At 53.0% G+C, this 13207-nt stretch overlaps 2 non-coding genes across 2 annotated transcripts; one reads left to right on the forward strand and one right to left on the reverse strand.

Annotated features, from left to right (window-relative positions):
* The first annotated feature begins 2539 nt into the window (after nt 1-2539).
* TRNAH-GUG (transfer RNA histidin (anticodon GUG)) lies at nt 2540-2611 on the forward strand. The gene has a single exon. It is a non-coding gene; the product is annotated as a tRNA-His (tRNA).
* Nucleotides 2612-2901: 290 nt separating this feature from the next.
* Nucleotides 2902-2973, reverse strand: TRNAH-GUG (transfer RNA histidin (anticodon GUG)). The gene has a single exon. It is a non-coding gene; the product is annotated as a tRNA-His (tRNA).
* Nucleotides 2974-13207: the final 10234 nt, after the last annotated feature.

A 13207-nucleotide genomic window follows, 5' to 3' on the forward strand; every position in this document is an offset into this window, starting at 1 on the left:
AGGTTGCTCCAAGCCCCTGTGTCCAACTTGGCCTTGAACACTGCCAGGGATGGGCCAGCCACAGCTTCTCTGGGCACCCTGTGCCAGCGCCTCAGCACCCTCACAGGGAAGAGCTTCTTCCTTATATCTAACCTAAATCTCCTGTTTCAGTCTGAACTCATCACCCCTTGTTCTGTTGCTACAGTTCCTGATGAAGAGTCCCTCTCCAGCATCCTTGTAGCCCCCTTCAGATACTGGAAGGCTGCTCTGAGGTCTCCACGCAGCCTTCTCTTCTCCAGGCTGAACAGCCCCAACTTTCTCAGCCTATCTTCATACGGGAGGTGCTCCAGCCTCTGATCATCCTCATGGCCTCCTCTGGACTTGCTGCAACAGCTCCACGTCCTTCTTATGTTGAGGACACCAGAATTCCACCAGGGCACATGTCCTCACTTCCACCTTCTGTAAGCTCCTTTTTTCCTTCTGAGTTTGACCTCCTGCCCTCTAGGGCTTTATCCCATGGAACCTTACTGAGCAGGTTCCTGATGAGGCCAAAGTCTGCTCTCTTGAAGTTCAGGGCAGTGAGGTTGCTGCACGCCCTTCTCACTGCTCTGAGGATCTCAAATGGAATAAGGAAGAAGGAGAAGGAGAAGGAGGGCTAGGACAAGGGTAAGGAAGGATAAGGATGAAGATAAGGAATGATAAGGATAAGGAAGAAGGTCTTTTCATGTTCGTAACTAATACAGTGCAGCAGGAATGGGGAGCAGTAAGTGGCAGTTTGCATGGGGACTGGTCCTTGAGGAGAATTATACAGGGAGATCTAGCCCAGCACAGGCAGAAGAACCAGTGTCATGCCAGAGCAGGAACTCTGGGAGCATACCACCTGGGCTCCCTCCAGGTTCCTCTACCTGAAGAAAGATGAGGGAAGAGCAAACAAGTTGCAGAGAAGGTAGCGATCGACTGTAGAATCATTTGTGTGTGAGGGCAGAGGGAGTAAGGAGTTGTCCTTGCTTTGGAGGAGAGCCATAGAGGTCTGCATGGAGAAGATGGAGAAGCAGCGTCATCGCCTGCTTCCTCCAGTGTGAAAATTAGGGTTCACTGAAGGGACTGTCCCAGCCCTGAATGCAACGAATGGAGGTGAGTTTTGGAGAACATCCCCCTCAGCTTGGGACCTCACAACAGCTCAAGGTAGCGGTTGGTTCCATGGGGAGCACTGAGGCATGCTGGCCCCCAGCACGTCCCCCAGCTGCTAATGAGTCTGATGGTTCCTCAGCAGCAGGGCAGGATCCAAGGCCATGGTAGGAACCCAGGACCCCAGACCAGGGCCTCCAGCACCCCCAGTGTCCCCCAGGGCTCAGGGACCCCTCACCAGGAGCCTGGCAGGGAACAAGAGGACCCCTCTTCCCAGGCCCACCATTTCAGGAACACCTAGAGATCCCTCTGGGCTTAGTGACCCTGCCGGCACCCCCAGTGCTCAGTGACTCCCCCAGGAACCCCAAGGCTCCTGGCTCTCTCCATCCCTCCCAGGCTCAGTGCCCTACATGCTGATGCCACCACTGTGACCCCCCAATGGCACTTCCTCCCCTCCCCAGTGGCTCAGCTGGCTTCTGTTCTGGTGAAGCCTCTTAACGCTGCCATCCACTTAAGGAGTGGGGCCACATGAACAGGCAGGCAATCAGTGGGGCAGCAGGTGGGTGCCCCCTATGCCCCCATGTCTTGCATCCTTACCCCCACAGCCTTGTCATGCCATGTGGTCACATGCCCTTCTGCCCTCCCCGCTGCCTCCCTGCACCCCATGCCCTCATACCGCCTGTGTCCTCCTGCCCCATGCCCTCCTGCACCCCATGGCCTAACGGCTGCCCCGAGCCCCATGGCTACTGCCACCCCAGCACCCGCCGCGCTCCTGTGCTCACCCGCCAGCCGCACGGGCCACACAGCGTCTGTCCCCACGCCCGGTTACCGATTAACAGCTCGGTCCAAAGAGCTGGGCTGGGCATTCTGGGGCTGGGGCTGCCCCAGCTCCTCCCAGGTCCTACACTCGGGTGCCCACAAGTGCCTGGGAGGGACCCCAGCGGGGTGACCTTGCCTCCCAGAAGAGTCTGCGCTGGGTACTTTCACCCCCACGTATCCAGCCTTTACTCCACTGAGAAATGCTTCCCTGGAAAAGAGTCAGGCACAGGCAGACTCCAAAGTGGTATCCCCCAGTCCTGCACAGCAGGGAACGGAAAACAGGTGGAATCATTGCCTGCTGGCGTGCGCTGGAAACAGTTTTTCCACGCGGGATTGGGGGAGGCAAATCCCCACGTGCGGGCACCCGGGGTTTCCCTGCCCGGGGAGCAGTGAGGTGATACGGGGCCAGCAGGATTCGGTTCAGAGGACGCTGGTCTGGCTTCGGTATATAGCAAGGGTGCTCAGGGTTGCCCGCGCCCGTCACCGCACTGGTGACACGCAGCAGCCCCCGAAGCACATCTGGTATCACCCACATGTACATGGGCCACGTGCTGCGCACTATCAGCAGTAAAAGCCGCCTGGGCAAACAGCAAACGCACAGCCCCGGTAGCGCGCCGTGATCGTATAGTGGTTAGTACTCTGCGTTGTGGCCGCAGCAACCTCGGTTCGAATCCGAGTCACGGCATCGCCCCAGCGATACCACGGCAAGGGGGCTTCTGCTTTTTCCTTCTGCTCCCCGACGACCGGATTCATCATTTTCTTTTTCCACGTCGCGCCAATATTTCACTGTTTAGGTTTTTCTTGGGTTCCTGGCGGGGCACTGTGCTGTGCTGCCCAGCCCGGGGCTTTGTAAGGCGGCGGGTGGAGAGGTAACGGCGCACGGGAAGCTGAAAGAATATATAAAACTAATACAGATGAAGCCAAGGGGCAGAATGGCAAAACACGAGCCCTTCTGCCGTGGTATCGCTGGGGCGATGCCGTGACTCGGATTCGAACCGAGGTTGCTGCGGCCACAACGCAGAGTACTAACCACTATACGATCACGGCGCGCTACCGAGGCTCCCGCCAGCCGCGCTGCTGAAACAGCCCTTAGCGCTGAGGGCGCGGAGCACGTGACCGGAGGTGGGCGGGGTGGCCGGCGCCCCGCCCCTGTCTCCGGGCTCGCCCCGGCCCGTTCAGCCCTTCCCGAGCGCAGGCTTGCTGCGCCCTAGCACGGCCCGTGAGGATGGCGCTCCCCACGCCCCTCACCCTGGCCTGGCCCGGCCAGGCCCCACCTCTAAGCCCATCTCACCTCCTTCGCTGGTCCCAGCCCCAAACCCAATCCTGTGTCTCATCCTGACCCCCACCTTACCTTGGTTTTAACCCTCCCTGACCCCACTCCTAACCCTGACTCCCCTCCTCTGGCCTTGGCTCAACTGCAGACTGTGATTCTGACCATGTCCCTGCTTCCAGCCATACCCTTCAGCTCTTGCCCTGACCCTTCCCTCAACCTCTGTGTTACCCCAACTCTCACCATGTCCGAACCCCAGGTGTATTCCCACCTCTCACAACTCTGCGTGTTTCTCAGGGAATAGTTTCTCTTTGCTGCAGCATTTACTTGTGAGGGTGCTGAGGCACTGGCACAGGGTGCCCAGAGAAGCTGTGGCTGCCCCATCCCTGGCAGTGTTCAAGGCCAGGTTGGACACCGGCTTGGAGCAAGCTGCTCTAGTGGAAGGTGTCCCTGTCCGTGGCAGGGGTTGGAACTGGGTGAGCTTTAAGGTGCCTTCCAACCCAAACCAGTCTGGGATTCTATGATTAACAACTGGGCACGCCAGGGCAGTATCTACAGATGAAGTAGAAAATGAGGGGCTAATGATGAAGTTGACTTTGTGACCCAAAACAGTGGCAGGTATCAGTCTATGCAGTGGCTCCTGTTTCTTCCTGGTGAAACACACATTAATAGTAAATGACTGCTGTCACTTCTGTTGCTGATTTTTACAGTGCTCTAGGTATTGAAGGGGCTGTTATTTTTCGCAGCTATGCAAAGAATTCACAACAGCTGGGATCAAAAGCATTTATTTGTTTCAAGTATTTTTAGAGCAATCAGGGCACTTCAAGGCACTGGGATGGCCCAGGTGACTCACACACCTCTGTGGTGCCACACGGGAAAAGGTAGTCACAGAACCCTTTGCTCCTGCTGCACAGAGAGCTCGTCACTTGGCATCATCTACAGGCACCTCTGGAGTTTTGTTTGCATGTGAGAGTGTGCTGGAAGAGGTGGAAGTCTGCAACCATGCTGCCCAAGCTGGGCAGGTCTATGTCCCTGCAGCATATCTGTCCCTTTTTATCTGCTGCAGCTGGTGAATCCTAAATCTTACGAGTCTTCCTAAGACTCGGGACAAGCCAGTGGAAGTCCCTGTACACTTTGATTACTCCATGAAGTAATTACCCCTGCCATCGTGATAATCTCCTCTTGCTTGTATCCAACCCAAAAGAGTTCAGAGTGGTGGAGGAAGACAGAATGGCCTTTTGTGTTCCCCTTTCTCTATGCCCACCTTGTTCTTCCCTCAGCCTCTTTACTGATGACTTGCCCTCATCACTGATGTGCAGGCTGGTCCCTCAGCAATGGTGGGAACCTTTGCAGCGGGAGATGCTCTCCACAAACCAAACCTGGCTGATCAGGAGGTGGTGAAGGAGAGGCTCTTTGATGGTATCTGCATGATCTGGGCATCCACATGGGTTTTGTTACTGCCCTCCCATCCCAGTACTGTTCTTCTCCCTCTGTTTTCTGCCCTCCAAGGATCCCAGTCTGTCTCTCCCATAGTGCTGCAGGGACACTGCTCTTACTCATCTATGTCCCGACACCATCTGTGTCCTCATGATGGAACTAAAGTGGGTGCAGTGCCACTGTTACCAGATACACGTCTCCTCCTATATCCAGAGAGTTTAACACCATCACCAGCACCTTGGCTGCACTGTGGAGAGAGATCTGACCACCCAGACATCTGCAGGACAGGGGCTGCTGAGCCACAGAGGTGGAGTCATTACAATCTCTGAATCTCAAGGTATAACCTTGTGGAGGTACAGGTCCTTGTGCTGCCCTGTGCCTGGTTGAGGTGATTTCCTCCACACTGGGCTGGTGGTGTCCCAGTGCCACTGAGCTACACTGTATCACCAGTTAAAGGATGAGCACAACTCCATGCTGGCCTGCTCTCACACATAGTCTTGCACAACTGCTGCAGATGTGGGTCAGCACAGCTCTGGTGGGGAAGAAGCACCCAAGGGAGAAGGTGGGATGGTTTGGAGATGTGGACCACCACTGGCAGGATGTGCTGCCCATGCCTGGTGGGGATGGAGAACCTACAGAGACACATGCAGTGACCAGAGGATTCCTCCTTGGGCACTTGCATGGACAGGCAGAATGGAACCCCTAAGGCTGGTGTCCACAATGGTCTTGATCCCAGTTCCTGACCTGGCCTGGTGCAGAGCTCACATTTGCATGGTGTGTGCTGGGTGCTGCTCACATGGTGTGCATGGTGCAGGGAGAAGGCAGTGGGGCTCGTGCTTGGGATGCTCAGCAGACTTTTCTGCAGGCCAAATAACAATGATCTCAACTGCTGAACGGGCATGACTGAGATAAATGCTGCAGCGATAAAGAGGAGTTGGCCAAACATGGAAGTGAGCCGGGAGGTGGTGAGTGGACATGGAGATAAGCAGCAGGGGCCTGGCTGGTGCAGAAGAGGAGGAATGAAGCTGACGCCACCCATCACTTGTGGTGGTGGCCCCATCCCAGCACAGCTTCTTACCTAAGGGCTGTCTTCCCCAGGAGGACTCAGATATGACCACTCCTAATGAAATCATGCCAGGTTGTCAGGGCCCCAACAGTCCACTGCGGTATGATTTTGTTCACAGCTGCTGCCAGTCTGACCGACAGGGTCAGGACCTGCCAAGACATGTTCACTCAGTGTGTAGGAAAAGAGATGAGCCTGGGGGGGCTTTGGGGGATCCTCTGCCTGCTAGCTGACCGGATGTCCTAAGGCTCTGCTCAGCATCTGGGTGGGATGGCTGCTCCAGGCAGGTCCCTTGGCTTTTCCCACCCTCCTCTGTCCCTCAGAAGAGGCTTTTCTTCAAGCCCTCTGATGCCTGTGGGTTGCACTCAGTGGGATTTTAAAGATGCCTGCAATGTTGAAATGCCTGTGCAGCCAGAGAGAGAGAGTGCTGCTGGGCCCAGATGTTGTCATTCTGTGGTACAAACATAAATCTTCCGGCTGGCACAGGAACAAGAGTAATTCATCACTGCATGGCTGTCTCAGGTGTTGTGCCACTTGAGTGGCCTCTCCAGCTGTTCCCTCACTGGGGCAGCTCCTGGCCACCTCTCCTGGTCTCAGTGAGGCAGGTGGAAAGCAGAATGACCCCCATGGCCTCCTCTTTTGGTCTCACATCCCGAAAACAGCTTCAGGAGTGGCACTGGTGCACAGAAAGGCAGGATAGATACCCATCTTGCAAGGTGCACAAGGTGCTCTGTGTTTTACTGGTGATAGGAAACACTGCACTGACTCAAGCCAGCACTGTCATCTCTGAATATTCTGAGGCCATAAATTCAGCTTACAATTTGCTCTGCTGCTGAAAGCCTGCCTTCCTTCCTAAGCAAATCAGAGTGACTTCATTCCATCTAGCACAGTATCCCATGTTCCTATACCCACAGGCACTGACAGGGCAGTGCAGAATGCTGGAGCAAGATGAGGCCAAGGAAGTGTCCTGGGGCTGGGATAATTTTGGAGGTGAAAGTTTAGGTGGGATTTGGGAGTGAAGGGTAGCACATCTGAGCTGGAAGACAGCTGCAAGCAATCTGGCATGGCTCTCTCCCCACCATTCACCTCCCCATCCTCTTCTAGCTCATGAGACCTGCACCAAGGCCTGAAGGAGAATAACTCAAGTATTTCTTGACATGAATGTTCATACATGATGCTCTGGAAAGACTTTATGAACCCATAACAGTGCATGAGATGGTCCTGGTTCTTCTAAAGCCCAAACTTCAAAGGACATTTTCCAGTCTGCAAGTGTTATGTGGGGCAGGCAAAAAGGCCAAAACAGACTGATTTTCTGCTTGGTTATGTTTTGGGATCCCCTTGCCCAGCTCCAATGTTTAGAGATCAAGGAAAATGGCCCCCAAAATATATGGAGAGGGATTCACCAAAGCTGTCCTGTCTGACCTCCAAGGAGCACAAAGCCTGGAGCAGCCTCTTCAGCCCTTTCCTTTCTGGTCCAGCACCCAGCTGAAGATGGGATAAAAGTGATAAAAGTGTTCCAGGAGAGAGTCAGCCACCCTGCAGGCTCACATAAATGCTGCCACATGTTTGTGTGAGTCCTGCTTCATTCCAGCTGCCAGCACAAGCTCTCCCTCTGCCTTTGCACCATGACTGAGAGTCTCCTCCCGCAGCAGGGATTTATAGCCTGTGCACAGCCACCTCTTAACCCAGCTTTGTGATGCTGAGCAGGCAGAAAACAAGCAGCCTGCCTGGCCCTCACCTTTCCATGTCTGGCACTCCTGTCTGAATTCACCTTAATTTTCAGCCTTCCAGCCCTTTCAAAGACATGGGGCTGGGTTGGTGGCAAAACCAACCAATTGTTTCCGTCTGCATGGGGGGAATGGCCCCTGTTTTGCTCTTGTCCCATACCCATCTTCCTGATGGTTGATGACAGGCCTATTAAAAGATATAAAGAGGATGCCAGGGGCAGTTCACACTCCTAGGCAATGTAAAGCTAGTGAGTGTCTGGACAAGGACTCAGCTGTGTGAGCATGGCCATTGCAGCTGGATTAATCAAACCCACCATTAACAGTCTCCTGGGGTGCACAGGTCCCCTGCCAGCCCCAGAGCACAGGCCTTCAACTGTCATGTCGCTCTGATTGAGCTGCAAATGTTCCAGCTCCTTAGTTTGCTCTGCCTCAAATCGATGAATGCAGGCAGCTCCAATCAATTTCACTTTACCATTTGCTATAGAGTTCAGATCCGTGCTCTCCCAGCTGGTCCCACTTTCTTTTTTTGTTCAAAGGAGAAATTCAGGCATCTTATCCTACTTGGGCACTGTTGTGCCCTTGCAGGGTCAAGCTCCCTGGTAGGGGCAAATAATACCCCCATGGATGGAGATGTTTCTCCATGCCCTCCCCATCAGAGGGACAGCAATGAAGGGGCTGAATCTGTGCTATGGCTGGAGCCCTGAAAGCATCAGCCTGGCTGGGCAGAGTGTGGAAGCAGGTGGCCATGAGGTTTGCATGGTATAATACAGCTGTTGCCACCAAGCCAGCATCTGTCATGAGGCTTCCCTGCCTGATTTTGCTGGGGCAATACTGAGGGCAGGTGTAAAGAGTCTTCCTTCAGCTTGGCTGCCCTGTCCACAGGCACCGAGTATGGCTCCAGGTCTCCAGGGCTTGAGCCCATGCAAAACTTTATGGAAAAATACCAAAACAAAAGAACAAACAAAACCCCAACCAAACAAAAAAAACTCAAAAGCAATCAATCAATCAATCAATCAAACAAACAAACAAAAAGCCACAAAACCCAAACCAAACAAAAAAAAACCCACAACACACCAGCAAAGATTTTACATAGTGGCTCTTTGGAAATTTCCCTTAAACTCATACCTGCATTTGTCAGTGAAAGATGTGTTTCTCACTCTCTGGTGTCAGTCCTGAAGTAATTTTTTTCTCCTATCTGTCACCCAGCTCTCTTGCTGGCTTGTTTCCTGGGTTTGTGGAAATTAAGCTCCCCACGGCTTTCCACACCTTTAACACTTTCCACACATTAACACTTTCATGTGTTAATGAAATAACAGATCACACCAGAGAGCAGTTATGATGCTCAGGGTCATGGATGTGCAGAGAAGGCTGTCAGCACTGAGAGCAGAGGAAGAAAAGGTGCTCGGCATGGGTGAGGCAATGACCAATGTGTCTGGCTTCAAGCTGGCAGATGTCTGTCAGCAAGTTGTCATTTCTTCTTTTGGTCAATTAGCGTGGTTTCAGTCATATTACCAACTGCATCATGATTTCTTTTGACAGAAAAGTTGGGGAACTGCAGAAAGTGTCTGCAAGAATTTGCTCCATGTGGTAAATATACATGCTTCAGGCATATCCCTCATATCTGGACAGGCAGGGTCCAAATGGCCTGAACACACCTACAAACCCCGGGTCTGCATTGTGTGTGTGAATTTTGACGCAGAAATGTCCTAGTTTGTGATGCTTGGGAGGAGCGACGTGTCACATCATATATGGGACCTGGTGTGGGCCATGTTCTTCCAGGTTCCTCCTCACTTTTCCCCAATTTACCACCTGTCTTTGGCACTTGCTACCTCTGTGCAACATATTGCAGCAGGCTGGGGTGAGAGGAGGCTGCAGAGCATCTTGTTCAGAGCATCTCTTTCAATGCTAGCCCTCTCCATAGCGCCTGGCAGCAAGCTGGGATGGGTGGGCATGCCATTTCCTTCCAGCCTGATAGGAGCTGGGATATCTGGAAGGGATGACTGAAGCTTGCAGGGTCCTAAGTATTATGGAGCAACCAGTATGGAATGTATTTGGTGTGCAGATGAGGGGCTGCTGGAAGAACAATGATTCCAGCCTGGGAATGTCTTGCCAAACGAAAACATGCTGACTGCATGATATATCTGGGAGCAGTATCCCCTTCCACATGGACAGCTGCTGTGGTGAGAATGGTCTGTTTCGCCCACTGCCCAGTCTTTGGTGGTCTCCTTGTACCTATCTGTAGCAACATTTCCCTCAACACAATTCCTGACTCTAAATACTTGCAAGGCTCTTCCTGCCTTTCTGTATTTAGCAGTGCATGATGGATTCCTTTCTGTGGATTTGTTCAGTCTTGTTCCTAAACCATGCAGCACCTGCAGCGGCCCATGGCAGGAGGGCTGCTCTGCACTGAGTCACCTCCTCATGTTTACCCCAAATCTACCAGTCTCTCTCTAACCTCCCCCTGCCACACAGATCTCTCTCCTGTGACCCCAGCTGTTTCTTTTCCATGCCAAAGAGCTCTGATCCATCATGCACACCATGTGCAGAAGCCTTTGACCATCCTGTCATCCTTCTCTGCTCATTTTCTGGATCTGCTGTATTCTTGGGTTATGGGGCCCAGGACCACACACAGGCCAGGACTGACCTGGGAACAGTGGCACCCCTGCTGTTGCCTCTACCTTTTCCTACTCCCTCCTATCAGTTTTTAGAGAGAACCTCTGCAGGTTTGACCTTTGCTGAGTGCCAAGGAGATGTTTTCATGGACTGTCAGAGCTCCTCGTCTCAGAGCCCATCACTTTAGACATGAGGCAGGGTTTGGCTTCTGCATATGCGTCACTTCCCTGACACCAGCTGTTGTTTCAGATCCTGAAAGGCCTGAAACGTGTAGTGTTCATCCAAAGAATCCAGAATAATTCAGTATTATTAGCAGATTCTGTCACTTCTCTACTGACCTCATTCATCAAAGGATCTGCTTGGTGTAATATAGGTGACCTCTCAGCTGGAATTCACTTTAAGAGAACTGTGTCACCTCTTCTCCAGTATGTCATATTTATCCATCTGTCCTCTAACGATGCCAGTTTCCTACTCCTTATGCCAATTTTTGTTCATTTGCAGAGAACAGATGTGTTATTTATCAGTCTGAGACTCCCTGGCTGCCTCCACGGAAGCATTTTTGGTGCCACAGTTGCCACTTTCCAGTCCTCATGTCCCCTGGTGTAGCCAGACCTCGGGGGAGGTTGGGGTGTCACCCAGCAGTTGTGACATCCTCCCAGCCCCTGCTGTGCTGCATAACAGAACTTAAGCAGGGTGCTCACAAGGAGGGATGGGCCTGGAGTCACCACAGACATTTCTAAGCTCCTGGAAATGGCTTCTATTTGGAGCTGTGGAAGAAGTACCTGGTGATCCATGGCGCTGCAGGTTTCCCTGAAAGCCATGGGAGATGCTGGTGTCAACATCTCCCATGCCTGCAGCCAACCCAGTGGTTGGCAAGTGTCAAATGCTAAGTTCAGCCCCAACATCACTTGCAGGTGAATCATCTTTCAGCACCTCAAGAGCATACAGGAGCAGAGACCTTCTCCTCTGAGTCACAAAAACCTGCTGCCGGGGGGGATGCTAGGCTGTGTCCACACCACCCAGGGTTAAACAGGAGAGGAAGGTTTACCAAGACAACATAGTCTGAGCCCTCCTAGGCCCAGGAAAGGACCTGTGTCCTGCTCTTGGCACGGCTGCCAAACAGGTCTCCTGTCCCCAGCTGTGGGTGAGCACAAGGAGCACTTGGGGTAGCTGAAGCAGCTCCTCACACCCAGAAGGACGGTGAGGTCCAAGGATGCACACAGCTCTCCACAGAGCTGGCAGGAGTCCGGAAGACATTGCCTTGCTTTTTCTTCCTGGTGCGTGCTCCAACCTGCCTGAGAAGTGTTTACCCAGGCGAGCTATTAGACAGCTATTGCTGTGTTTGCTAAGAGGAAGGGCCGTGCTGTGAGCTCCAGCCCAGAGACAATAGGGAAGAGCTCCAGGACCCTTTAGAGATGGAAAAGAGGGTGGAGGGAGAGCTCCTGATGCAGAGCTCCATCCCCTGGTCCATGCAGGTCACTGCAGAAGGCTTCCTGTCTCCCCTGTTCCTGCAGTCCCAAAGAGCGAGCCAAAAATCACTTCTGTGCAGCCATGGGTTGCTCTCCTGACTGAGGACTGTGTGCACAGGGGCTGCACCACCATTGTTCTCCCCCACCGCCTTGTGGGCCACGGGCAGTGTGAGCAGCAGGCAGCCCTCGGGGCTGAGCATTGGCTGTGTGAGAAAGCAGCCGGAATGTGGAGTCTGGCACGCAAGAGGCGCAGTGTGCGCTCCCTGATCCTCTCCCATCTGCCCGCGTCCCCTGCCAGGCCCTACAAGAGCCATGCTGTGTGACAGCCATCTGTCACAGCGATCCAGTGGGTCTGCAGGTGGAGTAGCATTGCAGCCACAGTAGCAGTAGGGGGGTCAATCTCTGCACTGCAGGCATCATTCCTGGGTTCCAACGTGCATCATATACAAGGGATGTAAGCAACTGGGGACTGGAGGGACACCAACTGCAGCATGAGACACAGATGGAGCTTGGTTTCAGTGGTGTGAATACAGAAATCTGTTGGTGCTTCTTCAAACCTGATATGAGCTGCTGTGAAAGGAGAGATGTCGCTAGTGTCTCATTACGACTGCAGACGAGCAGCACATGCCTGTACTGAGCCACACAGTGTGTAAGGAGCTCATTTGGTTTCCTTCTGGACTTCCCTTTAAAGCTCACAGAGCACAAAGAAAAATCTACCCCAGCTGTGTTCTTTCCATCCTGCTGCCCCATGTTGCTGTGTGGGTGTTTCAGCCCAGGGGAAGCCCATATCCAGGGGGAGCTCAAACCTGAGGGCTCAGGTGGGTCCAAGGATCTTACTAATGCTCCTCCAAACTCTGCTGGAGCCTCTGGTAAGAAAGGGATGTCCCATGGGGTACATATCAGAGAACAGGGCTGTGTTAGGCCAGGTGCCCACCTGCCAAAAGGCCAAAAAGGAATTTAGAAGAGAAACAGGCCCAGCAAATGGTGAGGAGGTGCTAGGGTCCTAGGTGGGCTCAGACACAGACCTCCCAGCATAGCCCTGGTGCAGCTGCCTCTCCAAGGAGGCATCAGAGCAGTGGGAGGATGTGGTGGGAAGGCAGCACCTCTGCAATTCCTCTTGCATGGTAGTATTCCTTTTTTAAAAACCACCAGCACAGGCAGATCCCTCCTGGGTCAGCTCTCAGGAGATGCTAAGTGTGTGTTTTCCAGGCCTGAGGATTTAACAAGAGCCATCTCCAACAGACGTTGCTGAACATCCTCCTTGGTTACTGACAGAGGGTGGAAATGCTCTCAATCTCATGTGCCATCAGCCTTGCATCCTGCTTCCTTCCAAATGCCACGCAGATTTACTGAGAAGCTCTGTCTTTTCTGCATTTTAATAACAATCTCATCATCCCCATCTGCTGGGATTGAGGTCTGCTTTTAGACCTCAAACACTGCCTTGTATTCACTTTGTTCCTGGCAGACACTTTTTCTCCTGATGCATTTTGAGTCTTGCATTTCCTACGCTCTGAAATTTCCAGCTTTGGTTTCTTGAGGCCATGGCTGTCTTCTCCCGAGGAGGAAGCTCCCTTGACATTTGGTTGGGCCTGGGTGATCTGTCTGGGTTTCTTGAGGAGGACCTTCCAGTGTGCACATAATAAATCCACACATCTGGAACTCAGTGAGCTCACTTGGCACATGTTTGGCAGATGCCATGCCA

This window comes from Pezoporus occidentalis, unplaced genomic scaffold (assembly GCF_034315485.1).
Source record: "Pezoporus occidentalis ecotype Australia unplaced genomic scaffold, CSIRO_AGI_Poc_V1 ctg282, whole genome shotgun sequence".
Classification (NCBI taxonomy): Eukaryota; Metazoa; Chordata; class Aves; order Psittaciformes; family Psittacidae; genus Pezoporus; species Pezoporus occidentalis.